Source organism: Bidens hawaiensis, unplaced genomic scaffold, assembly GCF_021521415.1.
Source record: "Bidens hawaiensis isolate Kalapana, Puna unplaced genomic scaffold, B.hawaiensis_p1.1 tig00037285_1, whole genome shotgun sequence".
In the NCBI taxonomy this organism is placed as follows: domain Eukaryota; kingdom Viridiplantae; phylum Streptophyta; class Magnoliopsida; order Asterales; family Asteraceae; genus Bidens; species Bidens hawaiensis.
This window is the reverse complement of record NW_027496516.1, coordinates 66,994-77,976: the sequence shown is the minus strand read 5'-3', so window position 1 is coordinate 77,976 and position 10,983 is coordinate 66,994.

Below are 10,983 nucleotides of genomic sequence, written 5' to 3'. Positions count from 1 at the left end.
CATCGTACTCAGTAAATCCCACAAATAACAAAATTATGGTAGGGTATGAGGAGGGTAAGATGTAGACAGCCTTACCTCTACCCCATAGGAATAGAGAGGTCGCTTCCAGTGAGACCCCCGATTGCTTCCAGTATGATGTAGACAACCTTACCTTTCCCCTGTAGGAATATAGAGGCTGCTTCCAATAAGACCTCGGTTGCTTTCAGTAAAATATAGACAGTCTTACCTCTTCCTTGTAGGAATATAGATGTTGCTTTCAAAATTTATATACATATATAAATATTGTCTTAAGAATATCATCATCGTACACAGTAAATCCCACAAATAACAAAGTTATGGTATGGTCTGGGTAAGGTAAGATGCAGACAATCTTACCTCTATCTCGTAGGAATAGAGAGTTTGCTTCCAATAAGATGTTGAAAACCTTACCTCTCTCATGTAAAAATAGAGAGGCTGCTTCCAATATTTATATACATATATAAATATTGTCTCAAGAATATCATCATCGTACTCCGTAAAACCCATCAATAACAAAGGTCTAAGGAGTATAGAATATAAACAGACTTACCTCTACCCCGTAAAAATACAGAGACTGCTTCTAATGAAACCACCGACTATTCCATTAAAATATAAACAACCTTCCCTCTCCCTTAAACACCTCTTTACACTGCTTCCAATATTTATTTATATACAATCAATCAATCAATCAATCATGCCTAGTATAATCCCACCGACAACAAAGCTATAAGTAGGGTCTGGGGAGGGTGGGATGTAGGCACACCGTACCTCCATCCAAAGGAATTAAGAGGTGGCTTCCAGAGAGACCCTCGGCTCTAAGTACATGTGTATGAAGCAAAATAAAGGAAATCAAAGTTTAACAGTTATATACAAACTACTACTAATTATAATAATATTAATAATAAGATCACAGTTTAACAGCTATATAAAAGCTGCTAATAATAATAATAATAATAATAATAATAATAATAATAATAATAATAATATATGTAAGGGAAATACCATTATGGTATGCGACCTAAATAAGTTAAGTCTAAGCCCTAAGGTATTCAATTCTCTCTAAAAATCCTTAACTTTAATTCTACTTCTCCACGAATTCCTATCCTCAACCATGTCCTCGGAGAGGTTTAGGTCTATCAAATCATGCCTAATCCTCTCATCCCAAGTCAATTTCGGTCGTCCTCTACCCCTCCTCCCCTCTATAGTAATGTTTTCTACGGATCTAACATGATTCGTCGTCTGTCTTCTCTTTACATGTCCAAACCATCTCAATCTCCACTCTCTTATCTTGTCTGCTATGTTCGCCACCTCTAATCTCTCGCGAAACACAACGTTTTTTATTCGGTCTAGCCTTGTGTGCCCACACATCCAACGTAGCATTCTCATTTCTGCTACCTCCATCTTCCGCACTTGTGCCTTCTTGATGGCCCAACACTCTGTTCCATATAGCATTGCAGGTCTAACTGCCACCCTATAGAATTTTCCCTTTAGTTTAGTCGGGAAACTCTTGTCGCACAATATACCTGTGGCTGCTTTCCATCTACACCATCCTAACTGAACTCGGTGGGTGACATCACTGTCTAATTCCCCATCGCTCTGTACAAATGATCCTAAATACTTGAACTTCGTTACCTGCGGGGCCACCTGCCCTTCAATTGTGATCTGTGCGTCTTCATTGTCGTTTATCCCACTAAAATCACAGTGGAGGTACTCCGTCTTAGATCGGCTAATCTTTAAACCTTTTGTCTCTAAGGTTGTTCGCCACTCATCAAGCCTCATGTTTAGATCTTGTTTTTTCTCAGCAAGTAACACAATATCGTCTGCGAACATCATGCACCACGGGAGAGTCCCCTGAATCGACTTTGACAACTCATCCAAGACTACTTCAAAAAGAAATGGGCTCAACGCTGACCCCTGGTGAAGACCTACCTCTACAGGAAAGAAATCAGTATCCCCCACTGGCGCACGGACACTTGTTTCACTCCTGATATACATATCCATAATTATCTCTATGTATTTCCTGGGCACTCTTCTACCCTCCACGCACTCCCAGAGCACCTGTCGTTAGAGGTGCACAAATCGGTTTTTTTAAAAAAACCGGTTCGGTTATTAACCGGACCGGTTTTTTTTGGCCCGGAAAAAAACCGGTTCGGTTAATAACCGGACCGGTTAATAACCGGTTTTTGTATGTCAAAACCCTAACAAGTCTAACCGGTTAGGACCGGTTTAGAAACCGGTTAGAACCGGTTAATAACCGGTTAACCGGTTTTTTTTTAAAATAACCGGTTAATAACCGGTTTTTTCATAATAACCGGTTTTAAAAAAAACCGGTTTTTCCATTAACCGGTTCGTTAACCGGTTTTGGATCTAAAACTTGTAACCAAAATACGAACCGGCGGTTTGTAAACCGGTCAAACCGGTTTTTAAAAAACCGGTTTTCGTAAAAACCGGTTTCCGGTTTAAACCGGCAAACCGTGTGACATCTGACCCGATCCGACCCGACCCAGGTACCCGTTTCTCCGATCCGATCTATTTCTTTTATGATTTAATATTTATTTATACTTATACTTTATTTTTTTTTAATAATAATAATATTTTCCTTCCCGCCTCTTCCTCTCTTTTCCCTTCCGCCGTCCCGTCCCTCTTCTTTTCTCTCTCTTCTTTTCCCTCTTGTTGCCGTCCCGCCTCTTTCTCTCTCTTGTCGTTGTTCCGCCCTTTAGTCTTGACCCCCCCTTTTTCTCTTAACTCTTTGCTTGTCCTTTGTTCCTTCCCGCCTAAGGTTGTCTGCGCAGCTCCACGCGCCAGACTCCTTACAAGGAAGCCTGCGCGAAGACCAGTTGTTCCTGCGATACGCGAGGCGAACTGTTCTCGCAGCGCGCTAAGGATTGTAGTTCTTCTCGCAGCGCGCTAAGAACGGTAGTTCTTCCCGCGACGCGCTAAGAATTGTAGTTCTTCTCGCAGCGCGCTAAGAACGGAAGTTCTTCCCGCGACGTGCTAAGGATTTTAGTTCTTCCCGCGGCGCGCTGTGGACTGTTCTCTGTCTGCCTTCGCCCTCGCGCGTGTGCTCGATGCTTTCTCGCGCTATGTCTTGAGTCTTTTCTTCTGTTTAATCCAGCCGTTTACTTTTGTGTTGTCTTATCTTCTGTGCTGTTGACCTGACCTATCTTATATCTGAAAAGTTACTTTCGGCGCAGCATGCGCACCAACCCCATTGGTTGACAGAAAAAGTGACTGACATTATCTTTTGAGATCTGCTTTTCCATGCTTGACCAGTACCTTTATCTGACCCTCCCATGCCTGTTTACTGTTCCCTGTCAGCTTTCCCTTGCCCCCCTGCAGCTGCCATATCTATTGATATCTTTTGCTTTTGGAATCTTTTGCTTTTGGGAGATCTTTTCCCCTTTTCTAGGGATTGTGTTCCCTAGGGTTTCCCTATAAATAATAATGTTATTTTCTTAACACTGCACACACAAACACTTGTTATCTTCCTCTTCCTTGCTCTCTGCCGTTGATCCTCTGCCGTCTCCTTTCTCCTTGCCTTCACTTTCTATCCTGTTCTGCCCTGCTTTTCCGGTAATATATATATAATATATAATAATTTGTTTAAGTTACTTATTAATTATGCTAACTTATAATTAAGACTTAAAACCAATCGTTAAAACAATAATCTTTAATTATAGGTTAACTTGTGCTTGTTTAAAGTTGGTTCTTGCTTTATCTTTCACCGCACCGTTTATCAAGTGAGTAATCTCGTATCTAATCCCTTTTTATTTTTTTTATGTTTGGGATGTTCATGTGTTCGTACAAACTTAGAGTCTTAAACTTATTTATGAACTTTAGTCGCGCAGTATCCCATGTGTTGAGGACGTTTACTTGGCTGTTTATTTGTGTGTGTATCATTAACCGCTTTGTTCGGCCTATTCCGAAGTTTTCATGGATCCATTGGATGAACACGGGAGACCTATCGTTTACGGTTTTCTTTGTTTTACACTTGCACAGATGTTTTCTTGTTTTTGTGCTCATTTGGGAGCACGGATTGAACTATGAACTATGATCTATTTAGGCTTGATCACAATCTGATTACACCCTTGTTAAACACCAGACATACACGTGTTGCGCGCAGATTTATTGTTATCTATGTATTGTATTAAACTTGATTTCTCACCAACACGCAAGTGTTTGACGTTTTATTTTAACACATGTTCAGGTTTGCTGTAGCTACATTTGGAGCTTGTGGACACGTAGGACGTTTTTACTTTTGACCTAGATTAAAATGTAACAAGACAAGTTATTATTGTTCGAATATTTCGTCTTATAATATATTGATTTATGTTGATTTATGTTATCTTGTGTTTACGCTGCGCGTGCGCGAATGAATGTATTTATTAAATATTGACACCCAAATAGTGTCACGAGTAATGAAACAATATGTGGCGCCCCGATGTATAATCCGCCTTTGGTCGGGGTGTTACAGATTGGTATCAGAGCTCGTTGACTTTAGGATAGGTGGTTAGACGTAACGGCCTAGAATACCTAAGAGTCCCTTCTCGCGCATGAGAAATATCTCATGTTTGCGCGCTAATTGTTAATTACTCGTTATTTATAAATATGCTTGCGCAGACGCAGCGTATGGTTTTATGTTTTATTTCGCGATATTTCGATTTTTGCTGAATTTCGATTTTTATTGATTTTACTTATATATTCGTTTGTTGGGATTGAAAATCCGAAAAGTCATGGTGATACATGAATAGTTGATTTTCAAATTCCATTTACGATTATGTTCTGAGGTTGGAGACTTGCAAAGTCATGGTGATACATGAATTGTCAACCTCCAATACTCATTTTCTAGTATATTTTATATTGAGGATTGAAAAGTCATGGTGATACATGAATCGTCAATCTCCAATACTCGTTTACTCGTATATTTTAAATTGGGAATTCGGAAAGTCATGGTGATACATGAATTGTCGATTCTTGATTCGAATTTGTTACCTTTATTAAGTCTGCATTTAGGGTCATTTATTTTACTTTAACTTTTGACAGTAACTGACTCCGCGAAACATAGCTTTATAAGATTAAACTTTGCGCTAAAACCAAGATATTAACTAAAAACTAAAACTTTTATAGGATGCCTCCGCTATCTCGCCGTCATCAGAGGAGAGAAGCCTCGCGCAGACGTTCGCTGCAACGTTCCCAGGAAATGGCCGCCGCAATAGCCCAAGCTTTGAGCCAAAACAATACCTCCGGTTACAACATTAAGTCCTTTAATGCGGGTAACCCTCCGAAATTCACAGGGCTTGAAAGAGCCACCGTGATGCTCCAATGGCTCGAGAAGATTGAAAACACTTTCCTCCATACCCAATGCCCTCCTGACAGACGAACCCTATATGCTTCCAGTGTCCTGGAATCTAGAGCGCTTACATGGTGGAATGGAGTAGCTCATGCGCGTGGCGCAGAGGCTGCTTCCAGCATGCTCTGGGAGGAATTTAAGGATCTCTTGACGCGAGAATTCTGCCCTCCCAACGAAGTAAAGCGCCTGGAGGAAGAATTTTGGAACTTGAAGCAATACAGTGGCGAAGCGCGCGAGTACGCGACGCGCTTCCATGAACTAAGCCTGCTTGTCCCTCACCTTGTTACCCCTTCCCGCCGAGCCATCGAGAAATTCCTTGGGGGTCTCCCCATGGAAATTCAAGATTCTGTATGGGCCAGAAACCCAGTAACCCTCTCTGACGCCGTCGAGTTGGCCGCTGTGCTCAGCGACAACCATGTCAGAGCAGGAACCCTGTTCCTGCGGGGAACTGAGAAGACCAAACCCACCAAAACTGTCCCTGAACCCGCAGAAACCAAACCAGAACCCTCAAACCGTAACAACCTCAAGCGCAGGCGCAAAGCCTATGCGCTTACCAACCCGCCCATTGTCCAGCAACCCACCTACCAATCTCCAGTACACGCTCCTAACCCACTGTCAACCTACCCAACACCTCCTATAGTCCACAACTATGCCTTAACCAACCCCACACTCCCTGCCCCGCCAACTAAGAAACCTTACACAGGAACCCAACCCTTTTGCCCAACCTGTAGACTTCACCACCCAACCCAAACCCCGTGTCGACAATGTAACCGATGTGGCCGCGTTGGTCACTCTGCTGAGTACTGTAGAGTCCCTTCCGCCAATCCAATTGCGCCAACACCACCAGTCTACCCGCAGAACCCACAACCAACCTACCAAAACCCACGACCCAGATCGTCCTTCAACTGCGGTGATCCCAGTCATTTCCGGAACGCGTGCCCGAGACTACAAGTTCAGATTACGCAAGCGAATCCGGTAAACCAAATTTCGAACCAAGTGGCGCGTGGCCGAGCTTTTAACATAACCGCGCACCAAGCGCAAGCGAATAATGACGTAGTTAATGGTACATTTTTGCTTAACGGATTTTATGCTTCTGTACGTTTTGATACTGGCGCCGATCGAAGTTTTATTTCTCGCGCGTTTGAGCAGAAGCTTGCGCGACCGCGCAACGATTTAAAAGAAAATTTTTCAGTTGAATTGGTTAATGGCGAAACCGTTTTAATTAACTCCGTGATCAAAGATTGCACGCTTAACCTTAACGAAAACAATTTTCTGATCGACCTCATCCCCATGCCTCTTGGAAGCTTTGATGTTATTATTGGTATGGACTGGCTCTCGAAGAATCGCGCCGAAGTTATTTGCGCCAAGAAGTTGATTCGCATTCCTCGAGAAAATGGTGATCTTCACATCTATGGCGAGAAACCCTCCCGCGGTCTTAAACTTATGTCTTGCGCCGAAGCCCGAAGACTCATGCGGAAGAAGTGCATTGCATTTTTAGCCCATGTGGTTGAACCTGCTGAAGAAAAGAAGCTTCGCGATATCCCTGTTGTGCGTGAATTCCCTGAAGTTTTTCCTGATGATCTTCCTGGTATCCCTCCCGCTCGTGAAGTCGAGTTCCGTATTGATCTTGTCCCTGGTGCTTCCCCCGTAGCCAAATCTCCTTATCGTCTTGCACCCGCTGAAATGCAAGAATTGGCAAGCCAACTTCAAGAGTTGACCGCTAAAGGATTCATTCGCCCTAGCTCTTCGCCCTGGGGTGCTCCGGTGTTGTTCGTTAAAAAGAAAGATGGATCGTTTCGCATGTGTATTGATTACCGCGAGTTGAACAAACTCACCATTAAGAACCGGTATCCCTTACCGCGTATTGACGACCTCTTTGATCAACTCCAAGGTGCCTCTTGTTTCTCCAAGATCGATCTCCGCTCTGGCTATCACCAGTTGCGCATCCGCGATGAAGATATTCCCAAGACTGCTTTTCGAACTCGTTATGGCCACTTTGAATTCTTGGTCATGTCCTTCGGTTTAACCAACGCACCCGCCGTTTTCATGGATCTAATGAATCGGGTGTGTAGGCCTTTCTTGGATAAATTCGTGATTGTGTTTATCGATGACGTTCTGATTTATTCCAAAACCAAGGCCGAGCATGAGCAACATCTTCGGTTGGTGTTGCAAAAGCTTAGAGCCGAGCAGCTCTTTGCCAAGCTCTCCAAGTGTGAATTCTGGTCTGATGAAGTACAGTTCCTTGGCCATATGGTGAACAAGATGGGTATTCATGTCGACCCATCCAAAATTGAAGCAATCAAGAACTGGATTACGCCATCCACTCCTAACGAAATCCGTTCCTTTTTGGGCTTAGCTGGTTACTACCGGCGATTTATTTCGAACTTCTCAAAGATCGCATTGCCTTTAACAGCTCTAACGCACAAAGGTAAACCGTATATTTGGGGCTCGAAGCAAGAAGAAGCCTTTCTGACGCTCAAGCGTTTGTTGTGTGAAGCTCCTGTTCTTGCGCTACCTGAGGGTAATGATGATTTTGTCGTGTATTGCGATGCATCCAACCAAGGTCTCGGTTGTGTTCTTATGCAACGAGGCAAGGTTATCGCTTACGCATCAAGGCAACTCAAGGTTCACGAGAAGAATTATACAACTCACGACCTCGAACTAGGCGCAGTTGTTTTTGCCTTGAAGATCTGGAGACACTACCTTTATGGTACTAAGTGTATCCTCTACACTGACCATAAAAGCCTTCAGCATATCTTTGATCAAAAGGAACTCAACATGAGGCAACGCCGATGGAACGAACTCATCAGCGATTACGATTGTGAGATCCGGTATCATCCTGGTAAGGCTAATGTGGTAGCCGATGCGCTCAGCCGTAAACCCAGCCAGCTTAACTGCATTTTGCCGCGCACGCAGCTTCACTTTGCGCCGATTCAGAGCAATCTTGAATCACGCATTCGCGACGCGCAGCGCGCATCCATCAGTAATGGTAACCTTCGCGCCGAGTTAGCGTGTGGCGCGGAAGCGCACTTTGTCCCTAATCTGAGTGGAATTCTCTGCTATCTCAATCGCATCTGGATTCCCTTTGATGAAAATCTTCGCGCTGATATCCTGAGTGAAGCGCATAAATCTCGGTATTCTATTCATCCCGGCGCTGATAAAATGTACAAGGATTTGCGCATTTCTTATTGGTGGCCCGGTATGAAAAAGGATATTGCTGTGTTTGTAGCTAAATGCCTGACTTGTTCTAAGGTAAAAGCTGAACACCAACGCCCATCTGGTTTGCTCGAACAACCAGAAATTCCTACGTGGAAATGGGAAGGTATAGCGATGGATTTCATTACCAAGTTACCTTTGACAGCAAGCAAACATGATAGCATTTGGGTAATTGTGGATCGTTTGACTAAGTCTGCTCACTTTCTGCCCATTCGTGAAAACTACCGTGTTGAGCAACTCGCGCAGCTTTATGTCAAGGAGATTGTCTGCCATCATGGTACTCCTTTGAGCATCATATCCGATCGCGATGGCCGTTTTATATCTCGCTTTTAGAAATCTCTCCAATCTGCGCTAGGAACTCGCTTGGACATAAGTACTGCATATCATCCTCAGACTGACGGATAGTCTGAGCGAACTATTCAAACTCTTGAGGATATGCTCCGATCTTGTGTTCTTGATTTTGGAGGTAATTGGGATTCGCACCTGCCTTTGATCGAGTTCTCTTATAATAACAGCTATCATTCAAGTATTGGTATGGCCCCATTTGAAGCACTTTACGGTCGTAAGTGCCGCTCCCCGATTTGTTGGAGCGAAGTGGGTGAAGCCCAAATCACAGGACCCGAACTTGTTCAAGAGACAACCGATAAAATCGCCAAGATCCGTGATCATCTGCTGACTGCCAGAAGCCGACAGAAGAGTTACGCAGATCGTAGGCGAAAGCCTCTCGAATTTCAAGTTGGTGATCTTGTTCTCCTCAAAGTGTCGCCCTGGAAGGGTGTTGTCCGCTTTGGGAAGAAAGGTAAGCTTGCTCCTCGATATGTTGGACCATTTAAGATTCTCGCGCGTATAGGAAAAGTTGCCTACAGACTTGACCTGCCGCCCGCGCTCATTAATGTGCATCCAACGTTCCATGTATCCAATCTCAAGAAGTGTTTAGCTGACGAGAACCTTCACATCCCACTTGATGAAGTTCAAGTTGACGAATCCATGCATTTCGTTGAGAAGCCTGTTGAGATTATGGATCGCGAGGTAAAGCAAACCAAGCGCAGTCGCATCCCTATCGTGAAAGTTCGCTGGGAGTCCAAGCGGAGCCGAGTTTACATGGGAAAGGGAGGATCAAATGAAGATCAAATACCCGCACCTGTTCTCTGCGCAACCTACTTCGAGATAAATTTCGGGACGAAATTTCTTAAAGTAGGGGAGACTGTGACATCTGACCCGATCCGACCCGACCCAGGTACCCGTTTCTCCGATCCGATCTCTTTCTTTTATGATTTAATATTTATTTATACTTATACTTTATTTTTTTTTAATAATAATAATATTTTCCTTCCCGCCTCTTCCTCTCTTTTCCCTTCCGCCGTCCCGTCCCTCTTCTTCTCTCTCTCTTCTTTTCCCTCTTGTTGCCGTCCCGCCTCTTTCTCTCTCTTGTCGTTGTTCCGCCCTTTAGTCTTGACCCCCCCTTTTTCTCTTAACTCTTTGCTTGTCCTTTGTTCCTTCCCGCCTAAGGTTGTCTGCGCAGCTCCACGCGCCAGACTCCTTACAAGGAAGCCTGCGCGAAGACCAGTTGTTCCTGCGATACGCGAGGCGAACTGTTCTCGCAGCGCGCTAAGGATTGTAGTTCTTCTCGCAGCGCGCTAAGAACAATAGTTCTTCCCGCGACGCGCTAAGAATTGTAGTTCTTCTCGCAGCGCGCTAAGAACGGAAGTTCTTCCCGCGACGCGCTAAGGATTTTAGTTCTTCCCGCGGCGTGCTGTGGACTGTTCTCTGTCTGCCTTCGCCCTCGCGCGTGCGCTCGATGCTTTCTCGCGCTATGTCTTGAGTCTTTTCTTCTGTTTAATCCAGCCGTTTACTTTTGTGTTGTCTTATCTTCTGTGCTGTTGACCTGACCTATCTTATATCTGAAAAGTTACTTTCGGCGCAGCATGCGCACCAACCCCATTGGTTGACAGAAAAAGTGACTGACATTATCTTTTGAGATCTGCTTTTCCATGCTTGACCAGTACCTTTATCTGACCCTCCCATGCCTGTTTACTGTTCCCTGTCAGCTTTCCCTTGCCCCCCTGCAGCTGCCATGTCTATTGATATCTTTTGCTTTTGGAATCTTTTGCTTTTGGAGATCTTTTCCCCTTTTCTAGGAATTGTGTTCCTCAGGGTTTCCCTATAAATAATAATGTTATTTTCTTAACACTGCACACACAAACACTTGTTATCTTCCTCTTCCTTGCTCTCTGCCGTTGATCCTCTGCCGTCTCCTTTCTCCTTGCCTTCACTTTCTATCCTGTTCTGCCCTGCTTTTCCGGTAATATATATATAATATATAATAATTTGTTTAAGTTACTTATTAATTATGCTAACTTATAATTAAGACTTAAAACCAATCGTTAAAACAATAATCT